Raw genomic sequence first — 23,609 nt, forward strand, 5'->3', positions numbered from 1 at the left:
TTCTTGCCTTTTCATTGATCATTGTATTTTGCCCTTCACTGGTTGGGCAGTTATAATTTCTGTTATTTTAGGGGCAATTCTTTATTTTTTGTTTCTGTTCTTTATTTTTTAAACTTCATATATTGAAATAATTAGAGACTCATGTAAGCTGCAATATGAGAACAGAGATATTTATGTATCTATCATCCAGCTTTCCCTGATGGCAACATTTACATAACTACACCACATTATCAAAAATCCTCAAATTGATATTGTTATATAGAATTAGATAGGCTACAGTTTCACCCGATTTGGCATGACTCATTTACATATGTGTATGTATATAGTTCTATAACATTCATGGCTAGGCGTGGGGGTTCACGCCTGTAATCCCACCACTTTGGGAGGCTGAGGCGAGTGGATAACCTGAGGTCAGAAGTTTAAGATTGTGATGGTTAATACTGAGTGTCAGCTTGATTGAATTTAGGAACACAAAGTATTAATCCTGGGTATGTCTGTGTGGATGTTGCCAAAAGAGACTAACATTTGAGTCATTGGGCTGGGGACTGCAAATCCACCCTTAATCTGGCGGGCACAACCTAATCAGCTTCCAGCAAATATAAAGCAGGCAGAAAAACATGAAAGGGAGAGATGGGCCTACTAGCTTCCCAGGCTCCATCTTTCTGCCATGCTGGATGCTTCCTGCCCTTGAACATCGGACTCCAAGTTCCTCAGTTTTGTGATTTGCACCAGCTCTCCTTGCTCCTCAGCTTGCAGACGGTCTATTGTAGGACCTTGTAGTCATATAAGTTAATACTTAATAAACTCCCCTTTATAGATATATATTAATGCTTAATAAACTTCATATATATGGGAATTTATTAAATATTAACTATATATGTATACACATATATACACACTATATGCGTTTGTGTATGTATATAGTTAATACTTAATAAACTCCCATATATAATATATATATAAACTCCCCTTTATACATATATATAAAGTTAACACTTAATAAACTCCCATAGATAATTATTAACCTTATGTATAGCTACATATATTATATATAGGAATTTATTAAGTATTAACTATATATATATAAAGGGGAGTTTATATATATAATACCCTATTTATATAGGATATATACATCCTATTCTGTCCCTCTAAGAGAAACCTGACTAATACAGAGAACAACCTGGCCTTCATAGAGAAATCCCATCTCTACTAAAAATACAAAAACTAGCCAGGCACGGTGGCACACACCTGTAACACCAGCTACCCAGAGCCGAGATCATGCCACTGCACTCTAGCCTGGGCAACAGAACGAGACTCTCTCAAAAAAAAATTCATAACAAATATAAATTTGTATGATCAACACAGCAGTCAAGATACAGAACTGCTCTGTCCACAAAGGAACTCATTCACACAACCTCTTTTCAGTAGCACTACCTTCCATACCTTCCACGACAACTACTAATCTGATTTCTTTCTCTATAGTAATGTGACTACTAAAATGTTATATAGATAGAATCATGCAGTATGCAAACTTTTGAGATTGCTTTTTTCCCCCTTGGCATCTAAACTTTGTGTGTTCTGTAATTTGTTTCATTTTCATGCTGGGTAGTATTTCATTATATGGATGTGTCAGATTTTCTTTATCCATTTATTCCTTGAAAGACATTTGGGTTGTTTCTAGTTTCAGGCTAGAATGTTTATAACTGGTTATAAACAAATAAACTGGTTTATAACAAATAACTGGTTTATAACAAATAAACCAGTTATAAACATTTGTGTATACATTTTCATATGAATGTAAGTTTTCATGTCTCTAGAGTCAATGCCCACGTATATACTTAACATTTTAACACAAAATTAAATAAACAAATATAAGAAGATATAGATATATACACAAAGCTTAGCTTTAATCAATATTTATTTTCCCCCCAAGCAAATCAATAAACTGAGTATACTAAACAGACTGTATTTTTGCTGTAATCCACTGCTACCCTCCTATTGTCTGTTATTTTAGTTCTGACTTGTTATTAAAAGCATTTTAAAATCATTACTTATTTAAATGTTACAATAGATTTTATTAATTCATTGAGCTTACTTTATTTTACAGCTTATTTCCTTCTGAAGGTTTTCTTCTCAGTGGAATATAGTTTTACTTCAAAAAGGTTGAGTAGTCCACTTTCTAAGTCCTCAAATGTCTGAAAATGCCTTTATTGAGCTCATCTCTTTTGAGTGGAAGTTGAACTATTTCAAGATTTCTCGATTTAAATTCTTCTCACACAGTATTTTCAAGACATTTTTACAATCATTTTTGTATTTCATTTTGTAAATCACAAGATTGAAGTATTATATTTCCTTCATTTTGGGGTAATCTATAATTTCTATTTGAATGTTTTTGGGTGTTTCTTCATGTCTATTATTTTCAAGTTTTATTTTTAATTTATTGTTATACCCCTGTTGTTTTATTTTAATCCTTTTCATGATACACTGGACTTTTTCAGTTGGAGAATTTGGCTGTCCTCTCTTCACCCACTCCTGGCTTTGGAAAATTCTCAGGCATTATTTCTTCAAGTATAGATTAATTTACATTATCACTGACATTATCTCTCTTGTCCACTCTAGGACTGCTAAGAAATAGATCTTAGAACTTCCGAATGTATATTCCTCATCACTCTCCGCTGCCACTTTTTGAGTTTGTCTGATAATATTTACATTTTTATTTATAATCATGTTTATTACTATTAGATTTTTGTTATATTACCATTTACATTTATTTCAGATTGATAACATTTTCCTCCTTTCTCTGAGGATATTAACTTGTTAAAGTAAATGATTGATTGATTGATTCATCTTACCATGTCTAAGGATTTTACTATGTAAAATTCATTGATTCTTTTTTATGGTATTAGTGTTTCTCAGCTTTGGCTTCCCAAATGGCTTTGTTTTGAGGCTGAACTCCCTGAGCTGTGGCTGCTTTTTGTTACTGATGAGGGTGCTGAGCATGAGGCACAGCTGTGGGGATGGAGGAACTTTAGAAGGAGGCTATATTGGGAAGCAGCTTCCAGGGCTTCCTGTCTTGTGTGAAGCTTTCTGTGTCTTCTCCCATTCCTCTAGTGATTTCTTTCCTTTTTTTTTTTTTTTTGGTGGTGGAGAGAGACATATAGTTATATTTTAAAAAATATCTGCTCTACCTATTCTTTGGTTTGATGCAGGAGGGGAAGATTTGAGCATATGCCTCATTTTTTAAATAAGCCAAATATTTAGATATATTCACAGTAACACTGGCTTAAGCCATACTTGGCAATATAGTAAATTCTCCTTTTAATTGTATGGCTCAAGTTATAGAGGCTAATCATCTCTTTTAGGACTTTTTAAAATACTCATATATAGGCAGATTTTTAAAAATTCTAATGCATTTTAGTTTAGTAATATTATTTCTGAAAGTAATTTGAGAGTTTTTCTCCCTTAGCCTTTATTTTGTGATTTATCTAAGATGAAAATTATTTTCTTAAATAATCAAATAAAAATTATTTTTAAAATCTATTGGTGCTATGTGCTCTTTTTGTATACAATTACTTATTTTTTACACTTTTCCTTTAATCTTTCTTAAATTTGAATCGTCAGTTTATTATGGTGTTAATTTTGAAATGTATCTTTTTTGTTCTAGTTTTATTTTCACCCATCGAGATTTTAGTTATTAGCATGCAGCTATGATGTGATGTGTTCTCTCTGTTGAGGATTCTGCTGGAAGGGTTAATAAGGTAATGAAGAAATCGTTCCCCTTAAGCCAGGCCTTGAATTTTCAAAATCACTGTGAATTATAAAGGAGGCAGCAATAAAAAAGTTTTGTTTTATCAATACATGAAGTAATTTGCCTTTACCATCATCCTAGTACCTAGAGTGCAAAACCACATTCGTTTACATACTTTGTAAAAACAAAATTTGAAGTATTAAAGGGATCATTGTTTCCATGTGAATTTCTATTTGGCCTGAGGCTAAAATTTGGCATCTGTGGAGCTATACAGGATTTTACTAGAAGTGCCAAAGAAGAAAGGCTGCCATGGCAAACATTATATTTCATTACACACAAGCATTATCAAATGTTCTCAACCTCATGGCTTACTTACCATCTCATGAAATAAAAGTAAAACATTGTGACTTTGAATCTGCTCAGTATAATTATATGTTCTGTGTGTGAAATGGTATTATGCCTTTGAACAATAGAAAAAGTGACTTTTTATGCCATGTTAAGGAAAGAGCAAATTCAAAGAGGTTTTGTTAGGGAAATATATTTCAGAAATGAAAAACTCAGAGGAAAGAACATAAGGTTTATACCAAATATTTAATCTTACATAATGGCTAGCACATTGGTGATGATTATGTATGTTAAATCATTCTGCTAATAATAATCGTTCATAGTAATATGTTTCTTTATTATTGTTGTGGGTCTATTAAATATCAGGAAGAAAGGACATTACTCAAGTATTTTCAATACTGCCTGACCCAAATGAAAACCAAAACCAAAATCAAAAACCAAAAAGAGGCGGGGAGTAATTTAGTCCAATTTGAAAAGTAGCAACAAGAGCATACATTCAGATATTTCTGGTTGATAGATTTGAAGGGTTTAATGGAGGCTTCCTCTTCTTGATTTCCATTTTCCATTATATTTGTATCCTTTTCTTGTTCTAGGTGATGTTGTTAAAATAACTTATCATCTTATGTTTATAGCTTCTAGTAATTTAAGAAAATTTAAATTGCTTTAGTTGTAACAGATCCAAACTCCAATTTATCATGTTTTATGAGGTTTATGATCAATTATCAATTATTTATTTAATCAACCTGGGATGAGAAATAACTTCCCAAAATATAATTAAAATGCCACATCATTTATTAGTATAATATATGTGATGTTAACTTTATTAATTAAGAAATATTGAAGTGGAAAATTAAAAGATTTTTAATTTTCCCCTAGTTATATCTCCCAGTTTACACAATAAGATCAAAATAGTACTGAAAGTATTTGGCCTGTACCATGCAATTTCAAGGTTTATATTCCACAGTGTCCACATTCAGAGCATCTTCTATGTTGGCTTTGTGGGGGAACATTCTAAAATCTGGTGACAAATGAAAATCCTTGAGATGTAACAGTTAATTTGAATATCTACACTGAAAAAGTGTTGCCTTCTATTTTCTTTGACCATCTCTCCTGCCTCTTTGTTTTAATGCCATTTTCTCTCCATTGACATTGTTTTAATGCCATATTCTCTCCACTGACATTCTGAAACATCATGACTTTAACCATGCACATAACTCACCCCAAATCTATCTTGGAGGATCTGCTCTGTTTCTGGAGCTCCAATCAGTGCTGCATGTGGTCACCCAGGTTTTCCACCTCTTCCTCTAACTTAGCATGATACAAACTGAACTGATTGTCTTCTCTAGACCTGCTACTATCTGTGATCTTGGACAGATAACTTCAACTACCTCAGTGCCACCATCTATCATGAGGTTAAATAGGATAAAACTGGCAATATGCATAGAAATGTGTATGGAGATGCTCAGTAATTGTTTGCTCTTCCAACTCTTCTGTCCCTGAATTCCTCTCTCAAAGTTTTCTATTTGTATTTTCCATTTCTGTCAAGGGAAGCTCTATCTAATCATCAAATAATCATTTTTCAGTTTGTTCTTTTCCTTGCTTCCCACATCAAATGTATGAACTCTCTTAAGATTTTTTTTTTTTTTTTTTTTTTTTAAATCCTAACCGTCTGTGTTCTAGGTTGGAATCTAATTGCATGGGTCATGTTTTTTAGCTGGCTTTTATTGTTCTCTCTGACCCCTGGCACTTTTTTTCTTAATTCATTCTTATACACTGCTAGGAAAAAACTTCTTGAAATGTAGTCCTATTGTGTCCTTCCTCTACTAATAAATTTTCAAGGGATTCCCCAATATCTACAAAATAAAATTCAACTTCCAATATTTTAGATTTGGGACCCTTAGTAATGGGGAATCTAGGCATCTCTCTTTTTCTTTCTTGCCTACTCTTTGGAAACTTCCCCTGCTCCCTACATTAAACTGCTTTGATTGCACATATACATCACGTATTTTCATTTCTCAGTCTTTATTTATGCTCCTCTCTGCCTCAGGGCCTCAGAATGTCTTTCCCATTCCCATACATCAAAAATCAAACCTATATTTTAAAGGTGCAGCTCAGAGCCTTCCTTTCTTCCAGTGACTTCAAGTCACTTCAAGTGATCCAATCATTTCTTCACCTAACTTCCCACTTTACTTGTATGTTTCACTACCTTCTGCCTTAATTACATGTCTTCTTGCTCTGTTAATCTTTAAGAGCCTTGATGGCAGAACCTTTATCTTCTTCATGTTGGTATCTACCCAGGGATTGTAAATAAATAGTTTCATTTAGAACTTTATAACTATTTGTTGAATAAATAAATAGATATAAATGAAATGCCGGCAACACTTGGGGGAAAGTTTTGGTAAGCAGAAATTCTAGCAACACTTGGTAAATATAAAGCATCGCTTTAGAGGTTCATGTTTGGTTTATTTACATATTCCGGTGAATGAATTATGAAATTTAAAATTTCCTGGCCCTTATATGAAGCAGTATATTGTTTTTATGATCTTTTGTCTTGAATCCTTCTGATTATATGAAGAAATAAATACAAAGAAATGAGAAATAATTAAGGATGAGATGTTGCCACTAATATTTTCCTTTTTTGTGTTTTACAATTGTTTTCCTAATTTTACGTGGTCAGTGCTAAACATTGAACAACTTATCCCTAGAACACAATGGAGAATATATTACTGAACTTCTTTAAAACATTATTCATTTATTCTCATCCTGTTTACATTCCTCTGAATATATAAAATAATCCTTGTGGATATGAAAATTTAGGTTGTTTCAGAAGCTGCTTGAGAATATGTTGAAACCTTTGATAACATGGAGGAAAACCGTGAGAGGTACAAAAATAAATTTCTAAGAAAATCGTTATAATCCTTTTCTCTCCAAGAATCACTGTCACCATCCCCATTATAATAATCTTGTAGCCATTACTAGGCAGATATCTAAGAGGCTTTAACAATGGGACATTTACTCTCACAATGCACCTTGGGATTGGTGCATATATTTTGATTTTTTAATTAAATTCAGCTGCTAAGAGACTTACCCCAAGTCACAAATTAATAACAGAGTTACGGAAAGAACTCATGAAACCACATGACTAGCTCTAGTATACTGGTCACTAAATAACTTTATTGTTGTGTCAGTGTTTAATTAAAAAGTTGTATGTTGCAATTTGAGGCTTGGAGCAGTACTTCAGGTATAGTATAGGTCCCGATTTTCTCTAGGTTCTAACTTTTGTGTGGTTGTAAGAAAATAACTTCAATTTTATAATCTTCAAGAATGTAATGTTGTTCCCCAATGGCTTCCCATGTTTACTAAGTGTAGAGTATTATGAGACAATGTGGTAGATTGTATTTTCCAATATGGCTGTAACAACATCTCACATTCTCAAGCTCTTAAGCAATGGGACTTGACCAATTCCTTGTCAGAAAGGGAAGCCTAATTCTGCTCCCCTGAAATTTAGACTGGCAGATGATAGATGCAAATATCTCCTTTCCCACGCTAGATGGAATGCTCCAGGATGGAGTTTATCTGGCTATGCAGAAGACAGTTGCATAAGATCTCAGTTACATTTAGCCATGATCAGTTTGAAAAAAACAGTGACATAATATCTCTGCTGCCATATTTCATTCCTCTTGTCCTTCTTTCCTATTGCCTGGGATTGCATTTCTTTATATAATAGCATATGTGTCTGTTCTGCTTTCTGGGAAGTGCATTATAATATACACAGAAAGGAGAAATTTCTTGATTTTAGGCCTCTTGACAAAACCACAAAGACTTATCATTGTATACTGGGAAGGGAAAGCGAACTATTGTCAAAAAAATTAAAATATTAATAAATCTAGGAACTCAGGACAACGATGTGTGCTGAGTGATTGCTAGGCCACAGTAGCAAAACTGCAGTGGTGTTACAGCAAAGATCTAGCTTAATTATTGCAAGGCAGCTGAGTGGAAGGACTGGAGGTATTTCTCAAATCCACTTCCTCAAGAGTTCTGAGGCTAGGGTTTTTAAAAATAATCTCAGGGTCCTAGGGAATGGATACTGCTGATTGGTTGGGGATGAAATTATAGGACTGTCCAAATGGTCTTCGTAGGCTGAGTCAGTTTCTGGGTGAGGGGGTCACAGGACCAATTGAGTCAGTTCCTTCATACGATTCATGGATCCCAGTGAGGTCAGATAAGGTTGCTTTGACACAAAAGTCTAAAAAAAATCTCTGAAAGACCAATCTTAGGTTTTACAAAAGCGATCTTATCTATAGGAGTAATTGGGAAAAAGTCCCCAATCTTGTGACCTCTGGCTAAATGAGTCCTGAGCAGTAAGCAAGCTAGGGAAGAACGGCTGGTTATTGCCTAAATATGCATAGGCCTTAACAGAATCCAGCCCTCTCTCATAATTCTAACCCTGTGGCTTTTTATTAGTTTTACAATTGTGGTTTCAGTCCCCTAACAAGGAATGGAGGTAATTTCCCCCAACAAAGAATGGGATGATAGCTACTGAAATCCTTGCTTTAAGTTTAAACTGTAAACTAAATTTCTCCCATAGTCAGTTTGGCCCATGCTCAGGAATGAGCCAAGGCAGTTAGCTTGTGAGGTTAGAAGCAAGATAGAGTCAGTTATGTCTGAATTCTCTCACTGTTACAATTTTTGCAAAGGCGGTTTCAGTTGGTGGGACCTAAGATAAGAATGCCTGAGGACCACTTATTTTCAGAGGACTTAAGGGACAAGCAGAGGAAGAAGAGACCGCTTTTATGATAAAGGATTAGTTGGAATGGTGGGAGACACCCAGGTGGGAGTAACAATCTGGGAGCAGAGGTCCAATGACGCAGACATACAGCAAGATGAGGAATGAGGAGTCTCCATTGGAGTTGGTCCTGGAAGCTTATCCAGACACCAATATACATTGCAGAAAGCAATCTCTAAAAGATGGCTAAGGTTATTTGAAAGTGAAGCCAAATAAAACGTAGTCAAGCCCCTCCCATGTGCTGGTACTTTGTGATCACCTCTAATGGATTGTTTGTTACTAATAGGCTAATAGAAAAATTCTAGAATTTGTGAACTGAAAGTGAACTTGAAGAGGCTTATTGACAAAACAAGAATAAAGGAACATTCCAGTCTCATGGCTCACTAGAACTGGAATCCAGGTCTCCTGGTTCTTATTTACATGTCCCTTGAAGTCATACAGATCTTGAGATGAACAAGTCTATTTCATTTGTCCTGTAAGTCCCGTTTATGTCAATGCTTAGCACCTAGAAAATGTGTAATGACTGTTTATTGAATTAATAAATGGCTGTGACCACACTGTGAAAGTTTAAAGCAAGATGCTCTCTTGTTCTCCTTAAACATGTACTTATCAATGCAAGAAATAGAAGAACATATTTTCTATAAAATAATCATAGTATTACATTAAAAATGGTTTCTTGCTGTCAGAAAGATTTTCATAAGTATAAAATCAACACTATGTTCTGTAAAATTGCAGAGGAAGTCAAAGAAATGAAAAGAAGAATATGACATATACATATCCTCTTTTAAAAATTATTTTTGGGGATTCAAGTTTTTGAGAGATGATCAGGTTTAACATCAATGCTTACTTAAGGTGTCATGGTTTAATTACTGGAAATGTTGATGCGCCCATCATTTAGGTGGGGTCGGTAAGCAAAGTTCCTAAGTATGAGACATTTTCAAATTTTGTCAAAACACTTACTTGTGCTCAAAGTATGTTTGAACTACTCATACTGTAGGGCTCCCTGACAAAGCAGTCTGAATACTGTATAATCCAGCAGGAAAATCAAAGTTGTCAAGGACTGTGTGTCTGTAATAATGTCAAACCACATGATTAGGAAGATCTCTAGGGATACTAAAGTTTTAAAAAATTACCAAATACTAAAAGTCTCTTAATAAAAATTATCTATAGGTAAATTATTTAAAAATTTTTAAAACTATAATGATAGTTCAAGTGTCTGCCATACAGGTAGGAACTATCAAATAAGTAAACTTAGACCTTTATCCAGTGATAATGGATGCTTCAGAGTTCTTGTAAAGTGAATATACTATACTTTGATAATGACACATCTATTTTGTCCCTCACTCAGAGACTATTCACTTTTCTTTGATACACAATTTCAATAGGACCTAAGGCCACCAATTATGAAGGATGCTGGAAAACTTTATATATATATACATGTGTATATATACACATATGTGTATATAAACACATATACATACACGTATACATACACATGTATATATACATATATATGTGTGTATGTATATATATATGAAGTGATTAAATAATAGATGAAATGTAACATATCAAGAAGCTGAGAAGAATGAAATACCCCTATAATCACCTGAAAGACAATGGTGGTCCATAGGCATTCACTATACAGGTGAAAAGCCCAAAGAAACTGTGAACCTTGAGATCCTAACTCTAAGTAAAACAGAATATAAGGTTTCCTTACCAGGGTCTCCAATTATCCAAACAAAGTCAAGTATATTATTTCTATTCATAAGACCTTATAGAAATACATAAGACATTTTAAAAATAGTTTCATCCAAAATGACCTGATTAAAAAGAGGTTTTATATTCATAGAAAATTTATTTAACCAGAAAAATAAGTAGCAAAATTGACAAGAATTTAGTTAATTAGGGTTTTATTTCATATATTTATAAATACATATTATTCATTAAACATAATTTCTTCTATTGTAGGAAACTCAGTAACTCTTTTCTGGATTCAATGTTAAATAGCTACTATAAAAATAACCATAATTTGTTAAAAACATAAAATGGAATAATGGACTTTTTTTATCTCTTTTTAGATAATATTTAACTTAAAATCTACCCTCCAAGGAAGGTTAAGGAAATAAACAAATATAAATTTACTACATTAGTGATTAAAATATAAGGCCTTCAAAGGATGTACAGTTATGGAGGACTCAGTTCTTTTCTTGTAAAGTCATGCAAATTGAATTTTGCAGAATATTTGGTATGCAAAATCTGGAAAATGTCAGTATGAATAAGCCCAGTCAATTGTTGATTCAACTTTGTAATGGATTTACTATTGTTTTTTCTCTGTAGATTCTCTTTGTCTATTCTAATATTTACTTCACCACTATGATAGAGACGAACGGGTTCCCAAGTGCCCAGGGTTTCTAAATTTGCTTTTGAACTAAACTGACAGTTATGCACTCAGTGGAAATAACTTTCAAGAAAAGGTAATGAAAGCTCTTCTCTAAAAATTGGGAAATTACCAGTGTTTACATAATTTAAAATACATTTCTTCTATATGGATTTCTACTTAAAGCTCATAATGGAGTATTTCCTTTTAGTGGTTTTCCAGAATCATTGAATTATATTAGGTTAATTGTTTTTAATTTTAAAGTAGAAATAACATCCTCCCAGGTATAGATAAATCAATAATTTTTAAATTTCTTGAATATTCATTAAAATATGTCACATGAATCAATTGTTCTTTCCCAAGTGTTTTTTAGCAATTTGTTAATACAGATACTAGGTTGTATCCAGTCTGTTTAAGAATGCATATTCTTAATTTCCTCATTTTAATGATGATAAAAAACTTCATGCCTGAAATTTATGTTTTCATTTCAACTTTAAAACCCCTCTTTAGGTCAAACACAAAGAAGTACGCTGCATTTTGGAGGGATAGTTTAAATTCAGAAAGAAGCACTTTCTGAGCAGCATTAATATTTAAAAAGAAAATAAATTCCATAGAATAAAAAGCAATATCAGAGTGTTTTGCAATCAATAAATATAATTATTTTGTAAATTTTATTTCCGATATGTTCATATTTCTGTGTGTGTATATGTGCATGTACTAAGTCATAATATAAAATGTATTTCTTATTGTGGGTTGTGGTCCAAGTGTTTGAATGTTCCCGGTCTTTTAAAAATGCCTACACATAATAGGTAAGTGAGAAAGGATAGTGTTAGCAGAGAGAAAGAAGCAGCAGCATAGAACAATGTCAAACAAAGAAGAAAAGCATGATACACAGAATGGGCAAAAATATCAAATGAAATAGCATTAAGTGCCTCTTGTTTAACTGAGATCTTAGACAAAGCCATCAGACTTGACAGAAAAAAAGGTTTCTGGTGTTAGTGAAGCATGCAATGTTACTTGGGTGTTGTATGTAACAGCCAGATTTTTTAAAGAATTGGGACTGATAGGGAAATAATTATGTCATCAGGTGTAAGTGATTTATTCAAAGATTTCCAAATAAAACAGAAAGAAAATGAATAGTATTTAAAGACATGGCATGGTCAAGGAAAAGTGTGCAAAATGGTAGAAAATTGGGTGTATTTGAAAGAGGTGGTTGGATTTGAAAATCTGAAGAACCAAATGATAGATATAAAGGTAGAGTCAAGTCCTGTGTTGCTGAAAGCAAAGGTGGATTTTACTGTTGTGCAGTTACCAGAAATAGACAATGAGCAGAGAAGTGGAAGAAGGCTCAAATCAGAGGAAGCATTGTTAGAAATATATAAATTTCACAGTTTTTAGGGGTCAGAGAGAAATTATATTTTTTAGTTTTCAAAGCTGCTATTTGAAAGGTGTTCCAAATAGAGCATTATTAATCATTTGGGTTATATAAAATCAGTCTTCATTATTCTCAACTTCTTTATTTGTGAATTTGACTACTTGCTAAATTGTTTGTAACCCCAAAACCCCTTGGCACTTGTGTGGTCATTTGCAGATATGTGCAGTGTGGCAAAAACTTTGAGATGTTCAATGCACATGTTCCCACCTGAGGTTAAACAAGACAATGCTTTGCCCTCTTATTTCAGATCTCATGACGTGAACAAGCATATTTTTGGCAGTCTATTTAGTGGCATGTTTTTTTTCCCATTTTAGTGCTTTTTGTTGGTGATTTCACTGTTTAAAATGGCCCCATCATAGGGCCAAAGTGCTGTCTAGTTTTCCTAAGTGCAAGAAGGCTGCGATGTGTCTTACAGAAAAAAATATGTGTGTTGGACAAGCATGAGTCCTGTTGCCTATGAGTTCAGTGTTAATGAGTCAGCAGCATATTTTATATAAGGTGTGTTTCAACAAAAGCATGAATAAAACAAGGTTATATATTGATTTATTAATGGAAATGTTGCAACCAGCTACTGTGGAAACCTAACCCAGTATTCACCCTAGAAGCAATGGTCAATGTTTGCTAATTTAGTGTTGACAGTGGCTTTATAGAGCATAAACTAGTGGGATTGACAAAATTTGTGTCTTTTATTGTTCATTGTGATTTGTGAAATGTGATTAAAATAAGCTTGGTACTAAAAAATTAGAATCCTTAGGACATCAGGAAGATTCTATTCTTGAGCGTATTGCTTCCAACATATCAGGAGACCGTACATACATTGAAAATAGCACACAAACACCTAAGCAATGTGGCCTCTCCTTGTATAAAAGTCAAGGATGTGAACTAGGGGAAAGGAGGCCAAAAGAACTTTCATGGTTTTTATTACTTTTTATTTCAATAGCTTTTAGGGTACAAGTGGTCTTTTGTTACATAGATGAATTATTTAGTGGTGAATTCTGAGATTTTGGTGCACCCATCATCTGAGTAGTATACATTGTACCTAATGTGTAGTAGTTTTTTATCCCCAGGGCTCCTCCCACTCTTCCCCTTCTGAGTCTCTAAAGTCCACTGTATCACTCTGTATGCCTTTGCATACTCATAGCTTAGCTCCCACTTATAAGTGAGCACATACAGTCTGGTTTTCCACTCCTGTGGTACTTCACTTAGAATAATGGTCTCCAGCTCCATCCAAGTTGCTGCCATGCCAATTTCTGCATATAACCAGGCTCTTCACTAATAGTTCCTGATTTTTTTTTTTTGGAGAAAGAAGAGTAGAAGAGAAATTAAACTAGAACTTAAGAAGTAAATGACAACTTCAACTTTATCTGAGAAGGTTCTGAATCCTCAGCACTTATAGAAAGGGAAAAACAACAGGACTAAAACAACAGAACTCAAATTTCAGTTTGAGTTCAATAATTTTTTGAAACATATTTATTTTTATAATGGTTCAAACACTTTAGATCTAACATGAAGAAAACATTTAATATTCTAAAGAATAAGTAGATAATTTTGTATATTTTTGTTATTTAGCACCATTTAGAATTTGAAATTTGAGATACAAGGAAATGGGGACTATTCCCATAGTCCTTGTGTGTAACTACAGAAACTAAGCTGGATAAAATCAAGAATGTTTTCTTGAAAAGTTGATAATTACGTATGAGAAGTGAATGATTTGGAAGAAATAAAGAAGAGGCCTGGGGAAACGTTTAGAGAACACCCTTCTTTAACGCATGTGAGGAGAAAGAGACATAAAGGAAGGGAAATTGGAACTAAATTGTAGCAGGAGAAACAAAATAAAGTGTGACAAAAGTATGGATACCTTAGCCTGATTGAAGTTGTAATAAAACTTATTTTGGTGTGAAATCACTTTTTTTCTTTTCATCAGGCCCCAACAAAGATTATCAGAATCTGTGTAAATCAACAGCACCGCTTCAGGTGCTGAAGTAAATATGGATTCTAGTTAGGGTAGTTTAACTGAAACCCTTTTTCATCTTGTCTGCTGAGACTGAAAATCTTTTAAAAAGTTTTATATCTGCCTTTGATTTAAGATGTTAAGATGCCTCAAAATCACCTCATTTTCATTGTACATTTCTGTGGATTTAAGAGATTAAGGCGAATTAGTTCTGATAACAGGGTGTAACTTGAAAAAGCTTGAAAAAGGATCCCAAGTCAATCCATTATAAGATTTCATCACATTTATCTTTTAATCTTTCCTTTATAAATGTGTTACAGTAATGAATTTTGTAAAGAAAAATGGGAACAAGTAGGCTGAAACCCTGTATTGATCATTTATTCTATCATAGGAGTATCAGTAAATTAATTTCACTGAATAAAACAAGGTTTTATTATATATTATATTTATATTATAATCTATAATATATTTATCTTATAATCTATAATATATTATATTTATATTATAATCTATAATTATATTATGTATTATACATTATAACATAATTTATAAATTATAATATATAATATTTATATATTAAAGGTTTTATGGTTGTTTTATGGCCATGTCTTATTAAAAAATGTTTAAATAAATCATAGAAAAGATAAGTAGGCATTGCATTATACCTTTCTAGCCATGACCATACATAGTTATTGTATAGCAATTATTCAGCATATCATACATGAATCTATAAGCCTTTTTGAAAGAGTTTTCAGAAGATTGTCAAATTAAATATTTTTCAATTGTTTACCTGGATATTAATAACCATAGCTTGTTAAATCATTCTGCATCCAGAAGGTAATTATCCTTCATAGTAATTTTAGATAGGTAGCAATTCCACTGTGACTTTCCCAGAGGTTCTCTATTTCATCTTAATTCAAAATGTCAAAATAGACCGCAATTGATAGAGACAATTCAGAAGTAAATGATGGATAAACACAAATTCTTATTTAAAAATGCTTCATAAATAATTTGCTATTTGATTTGAACTTTAATTGATAATACTCATGTGGCATCTAAATTATAAGAAAAACTTGGTTTTCTTGTAAACTGAAATATTTTAAAGTGACCTTATAGAAATACATTTAGATTTCATGTCACTAATTTCTTTCTTGGTAGTGATGATGGTGTTGGTATATCCTTTAAATTTTGCCAAAATATTTACATGATTCAATTTACAAACATGAAAGAGACCTTCATTTTTTAACAGTTTGCACTGACCATAAAAGTAATAAGTCATTGACTATCCTTCTTGCCTAGGCTAGTTGCAGAGAAAATGGGCCATCTTGGAGGATAGGACCTACAATTTGGAACTTAGTGGGGAGACAATCTACTCAAGCCATGGTTTTAAAGGCGTGGATATCATCCACAGCCACCAATCCTGTCCCGTGGTTGGCCTAGAGTAGTTTAGTCCAGGATAATGGTTTGTCATGAGAGAGAAACAGACCAAGGCTCTGAGGGGTGTAAGAGGGGAGATGAATAGAGAAGTCAAGAAGTCAGCCATGAAGACAAATTTTAGTCAGTGGTAATATCTTAGACCCTAAATTTTAACTAAAGCCAAGCTCTGGGGATTCGGGGCATTGAGAAAAATGGCAGGACCTTATACTCAAAACAATTATGTCATTGGGCAGGTTAATAAGACAGAAATTCCAGAAAAGTAAATAACACCAGGATCTGATTATCAGTAACTTTGAAGAGCAGAGTAATGTTCTATGAAATAAACAGAAACCCAGTTATAAGAGTTGGACTACAAAGTAAGAGTTAAGAGAGTAAAACTGCTGATAGGATTTATTTATTTATTCAACAAATACATATGGGGTACTATTAATTACTAAATCCTGTGTTATAATTCTGAGTCCAAGAGTATTACTTTTTAGATGCTTAAAAGCCTCTTATATGGTGCTGAAATTACTTCTAAAACAGCTGAGCCTGCAGATGGGGTTCCAGGAGAAGTTTTGCACAGGTAACGGTTGTAGCTAGTTTTGTGTAGGCGGTTTTATACAGGTAGTTACAGTGTTGAGAAAAACTCATGTTCACTGTTGAAGAAGTTTTATAAAATGGACAAAAATACAGCATGTGTCTGTGTGTTTCTGTCTGTGGCATTTGCAGTTGTGTAAGTACTATTGATTGCATCTTACACTGAAATTTAAGATACAGAGTTGTGTGTATATACAATTTCTCTAATTTAAATACTCTAACCAGCCAAGCAAAGGATAATTTATTTTACGGTCACAATTCAATATAACATATTAGGAAGCATTTTTGATATGATGCATAGAGTTTTAATGTATGACATTAAGCATATTATTTATGATTAAAAGGAATAACCACATGTGAAATACATTATTACCAAAGAAGCTGTAAATCAGTTGGTGACTGCATATTGGCCAAGGATGAGTTTATAGTTTAGAAATAGTAGTTCTAATCTTCAGGATAGGGAGACAGGGGTTTGTGTTTTTGGTTATTGGTTATCATTCATTGCTCTTAGTGTTCAGTGTCTTATATACTTAATATAAGGCATTCTATGCTCCCTTGACTTCAGATACTCTTTGGTCATTATGTCTATCTGTGTGTGTGATACAACTTTATAAACACAAAGACACCTAAGAACATCCAGTGATAGTCCCAGGAATAATATTTATTCATTGTGAGGGATTTGCAGTGTTTTCTAGTAATAGGCATAAATGTAGTGTGATAACTATATTAACCTTCAAAAATTATCAATCCCTTTTGTTTGGCAGTGATTAGAACCAAGAAATGATGAATGAAAATGATGTTGCTTGATTAAAATTAGGTTTTACTAAAATTAGTACTGACTTTGTTCTTTGTGAACTAATCAAGCTTGTCATGTGAGTGACTGCCTTCTTTTCTTTAGAAAAGATTGTATGCAAATGAAATAATACAGTGGCTTAATTGCAAAATTTCTTACTGGTCAATCGCCCTATTAAATATTTTATAATATCTTTATAGGCGTTAACTCAAGGAATTTGTTTGTGATATGACTAGGGGTAATTCAATCATTTTAATTGCAATTATAGTGTCAAAGCATGTAAGTTGTCCATAATTAGTCATTAGGGCCTGAAAGTAGAAATGGTTATAGATTTAAGAACTTATATTTTTCTGTCAGAATTTATTACTTACCATTATGAATCTTTCTTATGATAGTAGAGGTTCAGAGAAAAGTATATAGAAAGAATGCATTCTTTGGATACTTTAATGTTGGTTATTTATGTATAATTTGGGCTGAAAGACTAGAGCAAAAGATAGGACCCTTCGTTCTGAAGCCATGGGTTTGATTCTGAGCTCTTAGTTCTCCACTGCATATCAAAATGTCTATACTCATTTCTAACTCTTTCGTTCTGTTTTCTCACTTAGTAATGTGTGTGTCAAGCACTTCTGAGTGTTCTTTTCACACATCTCTGCTAAAATTAAAAGATGTCATGTTAACCATTTCAAAATATGAACAATTTTACACACTAGATTTGTTCTGTTTTGATCCAGATTGCAGAAATATGTCCAAGGGGAAAAGAAGATTATAACCTATCAAGAATATAACAATTGGCATTTCTAAGTTTTAGCATGCTGTAAAAAAATAAATTGGCCATTTCTCTATCAATAGAAATATGAAAGAAGCCATATTTTGATTGTCAGGAACAAATACTGTGAAAGAAATTTGTGTGGGAGGTCAGATTGGGTGACATGTGCTTTTATTTAACGTCAAAACATTTTACTATTATATTTTTATTTTTTGTTAAAAATATTTTTATCCTTTTCTTTCTTCACCAAAACAATATAGAGTTACTGGTAGAGACAGAATTTGATGAACTGAAGAAAATACATCAGTTGTTTTCACTCCTCACTTTAAGTCCTGGACCTTTATATCCATCCACATCCTATTTAATAAGAGAGGATTCTGCTAGTTGCAAGGTGAAAGGATTTCCTGAGCATTTGTGTTCTACTTTTTACATATCTATTGTTCCCAGAATTTCTAGGCAGCAATGTTTTCAGGAACAGGATCATTTTGACATTCTGGGGATTATGAAATTTCAATTATTGTCTCAGAAATCAGTATACTGCACAATAAAAGCAAATACACATTCTAACCCTTTACCAATAATAATAATAATAGTGACATGTAGTAGTTATTCACTGCTGCATAACAAATTCCTTCCAAATTTAGTAAGTCAAAACAACCCAGGAGTGCCTTAACTGGGTGGTTCTGGCTAAGAGCCTCTAATGCAGTTGTAGTCCAGATGTCAGCCTGTAGGTAGATAGTAGAATGGTGACTACCAGAGGCTTAGATAGAAGAAATAAGTGTTAATATTTGATAGTATAGTAGGGAGATTATAGTTAATAATAATTTATTATATATGTGAAAATAGCTAGTAAAGAAGAATTGTAATGTTCTCAACACAAAGAAAAGATAAATAATTGAGGTGATGGTTACCCCAATTATTCTGATTTGATTATCGCATATTATATACATCAATCAAAATGTTACGTGTTACCCCCCAATATATATAACTATGTTATATTATTTTTTTTCTTTTTCTTTTTCTTTCTTTCTTTCTTTTTTTTTTTTTTTTGAGATGGAGTTTAGCTCTTATTGCCCAGGCTGGAGTGCAATGGCGCGAACTTGGCTCACTGCAACCTCTGCCTCCTGGGTTCAAGTGATCTGTCTCAGCCTCCTGAGTAGCTGGGATTACAGGTGCATGTACTATGCCCAGCTAATTTTTATATTTTTCGTAGAGATGGGGTTTCATCATATTGGTCAGGCTGGTCTCAAGCTCCTGACCTCAAGTAATTCACCTGCCTCAGCCTCCCAAAGTGCTGGGATTACAGGTGTGAGCCACCGCACCCAGCCTTATATCAATGTTTTTAAAAGGATGCTTAACTTGGGACTGGGCACAGTGGCACACACCTGTAGTCCCAGCTACGTCAGAGGCTGAAGTAGGAAGATTGCTTGAACCCAGAAAATCAAGGCTGATGATACGGTTTGGATCTGTGTCCCTGCACAAATCTCATGTGGAATTGTAATCTTCCATGTTGGAGGTGGAGTTTAGTGTGGGGCGATTGGATCATGATCATGGAGGTGTTTCTCATGAATGATTTAGCATCATCACCTGGTGCTGTTCTCTCGAGAGTGAGTGAGTTCTCATGATATCTGCTTGTTTAAAAGTGTGTAGCAACTACCCTCTTGCTCTCCTTCTTGCTCTTACTTGGGCCATGTGAAATCTGTACTCCCCCTTTGCCTTCTGCCATGATTGTATGTTTCCTGAGGCCTCCCCAGAAGCCAACCAGATGACAGTATCATGCTTCCTATGCAACCTGCAGAACCATGAGCCAATTAAACCTCTTTTCTTTATAAATTACTCATTCTCAGGTGTTTCTTTATAGCAATGTGAGAATGGACTAATTCAACTGCAGTGGCCATGATTGTATCACTGCACTCCAGCTTGAGTGACAGACTGAGACCCTGTTTCAAACTTGGTCTGGGAGTTCCTCTTTCAAGAAGCACCACTCGTGACTATTGGCCAAAGGGCCTCAGTCCCCCATTGGCTATTGGCAGCTGGCCTCAAGCCCTGGTCTCACAGACCTTTCCACAGTGTTGCATATGAGAGGGCAGTTAACTTTCCTTAGAATGAGCGATCCAAAGAGAGAGCACACAAAGGAAGGCACAAAGCTGCTTTTATAACCGCGCCTCTGAAATTGCAGCCAGCATTTCCGCCTTATCCTATTCATCATTAAAAACAATACACTAAGTCTAGTCCACACGCAAAAGGAGGGTAATCAGGCTTTGCTTCTTGAAGGGAGATGTATCAAAGAATTTAAAACTACATTTAAAACTACAAGGTAACACTTCTGTTGATAATAGCTGCCATGTAGTGACAACCTTCTATACATTTGAGATCCTTCTTTTTGAGCACAAAGTTAGGTCTATGTAACTTCTCTTTTAACATCCACTTTTCCCTGATACAGATACCCTGCCTTAGCATATACTCACAAAGCTATGCTTTCCCTTTCCCTTTGTTTCTTTTACAGTCCTGATTTAAATACCGAATTTTCTTTATCTGTTGATTTCATTATAGACTATAATGTGATCATTATTTGGGCATTACTTTGTCTTCCTCTCCTCCCTCTATTACGACTAGGATTTGGTCCACTGGTCCTAGAAACATTTGTTTGATTTCCCTTGTCAAGAAAACCAATAGATTTTCACCCATTTGTTCACAAGAGCTAAACTTTGTCAAGAAATCCTGGACAAAGGGGTTAGAAAATAAAAATGTACCTCCCTTCAATTTAATGTTTGAGGGTAAGTAAATTGTAAAGGGCCATGAATTCCCTCATATATTCTTATTTTCATGATCACCAAGATTTTAAAAAGTCAGATATACAGTTGGGTTTATCCTTAATTTAGAAAAATATGTTTTTCTCAACATTATGCATTTTACCGTCATTAAATCTTATGCTGTTTTGGAGGAACCTCCATGGTACACCAAAGGGTTCCACTTGCAGATTAACTACTAAAAAGAACTTTTCAAAGTAAAGGCTTTTAACCATAATAATCAACCAAGAATAAAGCTACTTATTATAATATTCCATTTAACTCAATTAGGGCAACTCGTGTTTAATTCAATTTATAGGTGTTCTCTAATAGACTTAGGAATTTTTAAGTTAATGGGACAAATAAATAAATTATGGTGAGAGCAAAGCAAATTTAACCCACTGTCATCTAGGGGAGAGTCTGTACTTCTAACCTTAGCTGGAAACTTTGCAGTATCTTGACTACACAATTTAGTAAACTGAGGCGGTGCTTCCCCCCAGGTGCTTATGTTGCCACCAATATCATCAGTATCATCATCGTTATCAGTTCACATTTATTGAGAACTTATTCGATGCGTAATATCTTGCTTACATTCTGTAATTTAACCATAAAATATCTACGAAATAATTCCTCTTCATATTTCAATTTTGCAAATGAGAATCCTGGGTCATAGAGAGATTATGTGACTTGTTGTCCAAGGTTACATTTCTGGGAAGCAATAAAAGGAAATAAAATCTAGGATTTTCTATGTTATTAATCACCAGGCTGTATCATCCTCTGGTTATATTACAGTGCTTCCCCCATGGATGACATTGATTTTACCAGCTATACTGCCTCTACAATTCATCACAATGTAATGAAATATTTCTCTTCTCAAACCTTTGGCAAAGGGAGTCCTAAAATAGTTGAGTGTAAACATGTAGTTTTTTTTTTTTTTTAATTAACAACCTTGAGTAGGTACAAGAAGCACATGGTGGGAAATATCTGAGATTACAAGGGTGCTCCTCTTGTCCTCCTCTCCCACACTGTTGTTTAAAATTTTTGATAAAATAACACTGAGGTAAATAGAAAGACGTTTGCTAGTTTCAAGATATTTGTCAACATTCCTGCCTTTGTCTCCACCCCCAAACTTTAGCATAGTCAATATGATGAGTGCCTCTGTCATCCAATACCAGCAAATGCCATATTCTTCAAACCTTTTAATGTCATGGCCTTTGATATGTTTTGGCTATGTGTCCCCACCCAAATTTCACCTTGATTTGTGATCCCCATGATCCCCATGTGTCAAGGGTGGGACCAGTGGAGGCAATTGAATTGTGGGGGTGGTTCCCCCATGCTGTTCTTGTGATAATGAGTGAGCTTCATGAGATACGATGGTTTTATAAGTGTCTGGCATTTCTTCTGCTTGAACTCATTCTCTTTCCTGTTGCCCTGTGAAGAGGTGCCTTCCACCGTGATTGTAAGTTTCCTAAGGCTTCCCCAGTCATGTGGAATTGTGAGTCAATTAAATCTCTTTTCTTTATAAATTACTCAGACTCTGGCATTTCTTCATAGCAGTGTGAGACTGGACTAATTCAACCTTCTTGGCCATAGTTTTTGGATCACTATTAGCAAATTTATTATTCAGTACTCTTCAGTTGTAAGATGCTGTAAAAACGTGGAATAAAATAAAAACCACCCCCAAATCTCTGTTTGCTGATAATCTAATTACTTTTGGTTTAATCCACCAATTCCTTGGGGGACATGGTGTTGAAATAAAACCTGCAGTTTGGTATTTTCATCAGTAGATCTCCTTGGCTCCTTGGTTACACTTTGATTCAGCTGTTATGGGTAAAAACCTTTCACTAGGAAGCAAGATAATGAGAGAAATGGGGATGAGCCATGGCAAGGGAAGAACATACTGTCATTTGAAATGGGCCATGGCTGTTTGCAATGTATCTATACTCTCTATACATTTAGTGCAAAGTTTTATATAATATTATATATATATACACAAACATACACAAATATTTATGCATACACATACAAACATGTATATAAAAGTATATAGATATATGTTTTATTAGACATATTTTACAAAGTTTCATATGCTGTTTTCTATGTGTTGTATCTATTTTCTCCCACTTTTCATTTATTTCTGTTTTTTTTTTCCTGCATTTTGTGAGGTTTCCTTGTGTCAATCTTTCATCTCACTATTTGTGATTTTCAGTTGCCTTTGGTCTACTATCCAATCTATTTTGTTTGTTCATTTACTTATTTTTGTCTGTGTAAACAATCCTCTCCAACAACTCTAATAGCTTATTTTTCCCTCATAATAATTTATTGTTGCTGATATACGGAGGTGATACCCCTTGGAATATCTCTGAGAATATCTATTACATTTATTTATTTTCTGCTTCATTTGTCCACTTTATTTTTCAGTAATTAATTAGTCTGTTTGTGAAATTTGGCTGTTTGTGTAAATGGGTTAGTGAGGCTTCTTTTATTCTTAATGTTAATTTTCATCAACTTTTTGGTGATTGATATCATCCAATCAGATGTTCTCCAAGGAGAATACGAGAAAAAAATAAAATAACTGGAAGATCATAAATGGTGAAGGTGAG

The 23,609-nt window shown here is 33.9% G+C and overlaps 1 protein-coding gene across 15 annotated transcripts in view; it reads left to right on the top strand.

Annotated features, from left to right (window-relative positions):
- Positions 1-23,609, top strand: part of MARCHF1 (membrane associated ring-CH-type finger 1) — an 833,115-nt gene that overhangs the window by 131,311 nt on the left and 678,195 nt on the right. Inside the window, exon 1 of one of the 15 annotated variants that reach the window (XM_071092871.1) lies at positions 10,849-11,353. The exons of the other annotated variants lie outside the window; for them this stretch is intronic. The gene's annotated coding sequence lies outside the window, so the exon portion shown is untranslated. Of the gene's footprint in view, positions 1-10,848; positions 11,354-23,609 lie in introns of those variants that run through there. 15 annotated transcript variants of the gene reach the window in all.

Source organism: Macaca nemestrina, chromosome 3, assembly GCF_043159975.1.
Source record: "Macaca nemestrina isolate mMacNem1 chromosome 3, mMacNem.hap1, whole genome shotgun sequence".
NCBI classification, from domain to species: Eukaryota; Metazoa; Chordata; class Mammalia; order Primates; family Cercopithecidae; genus Macaca; species Macaca nemestrina.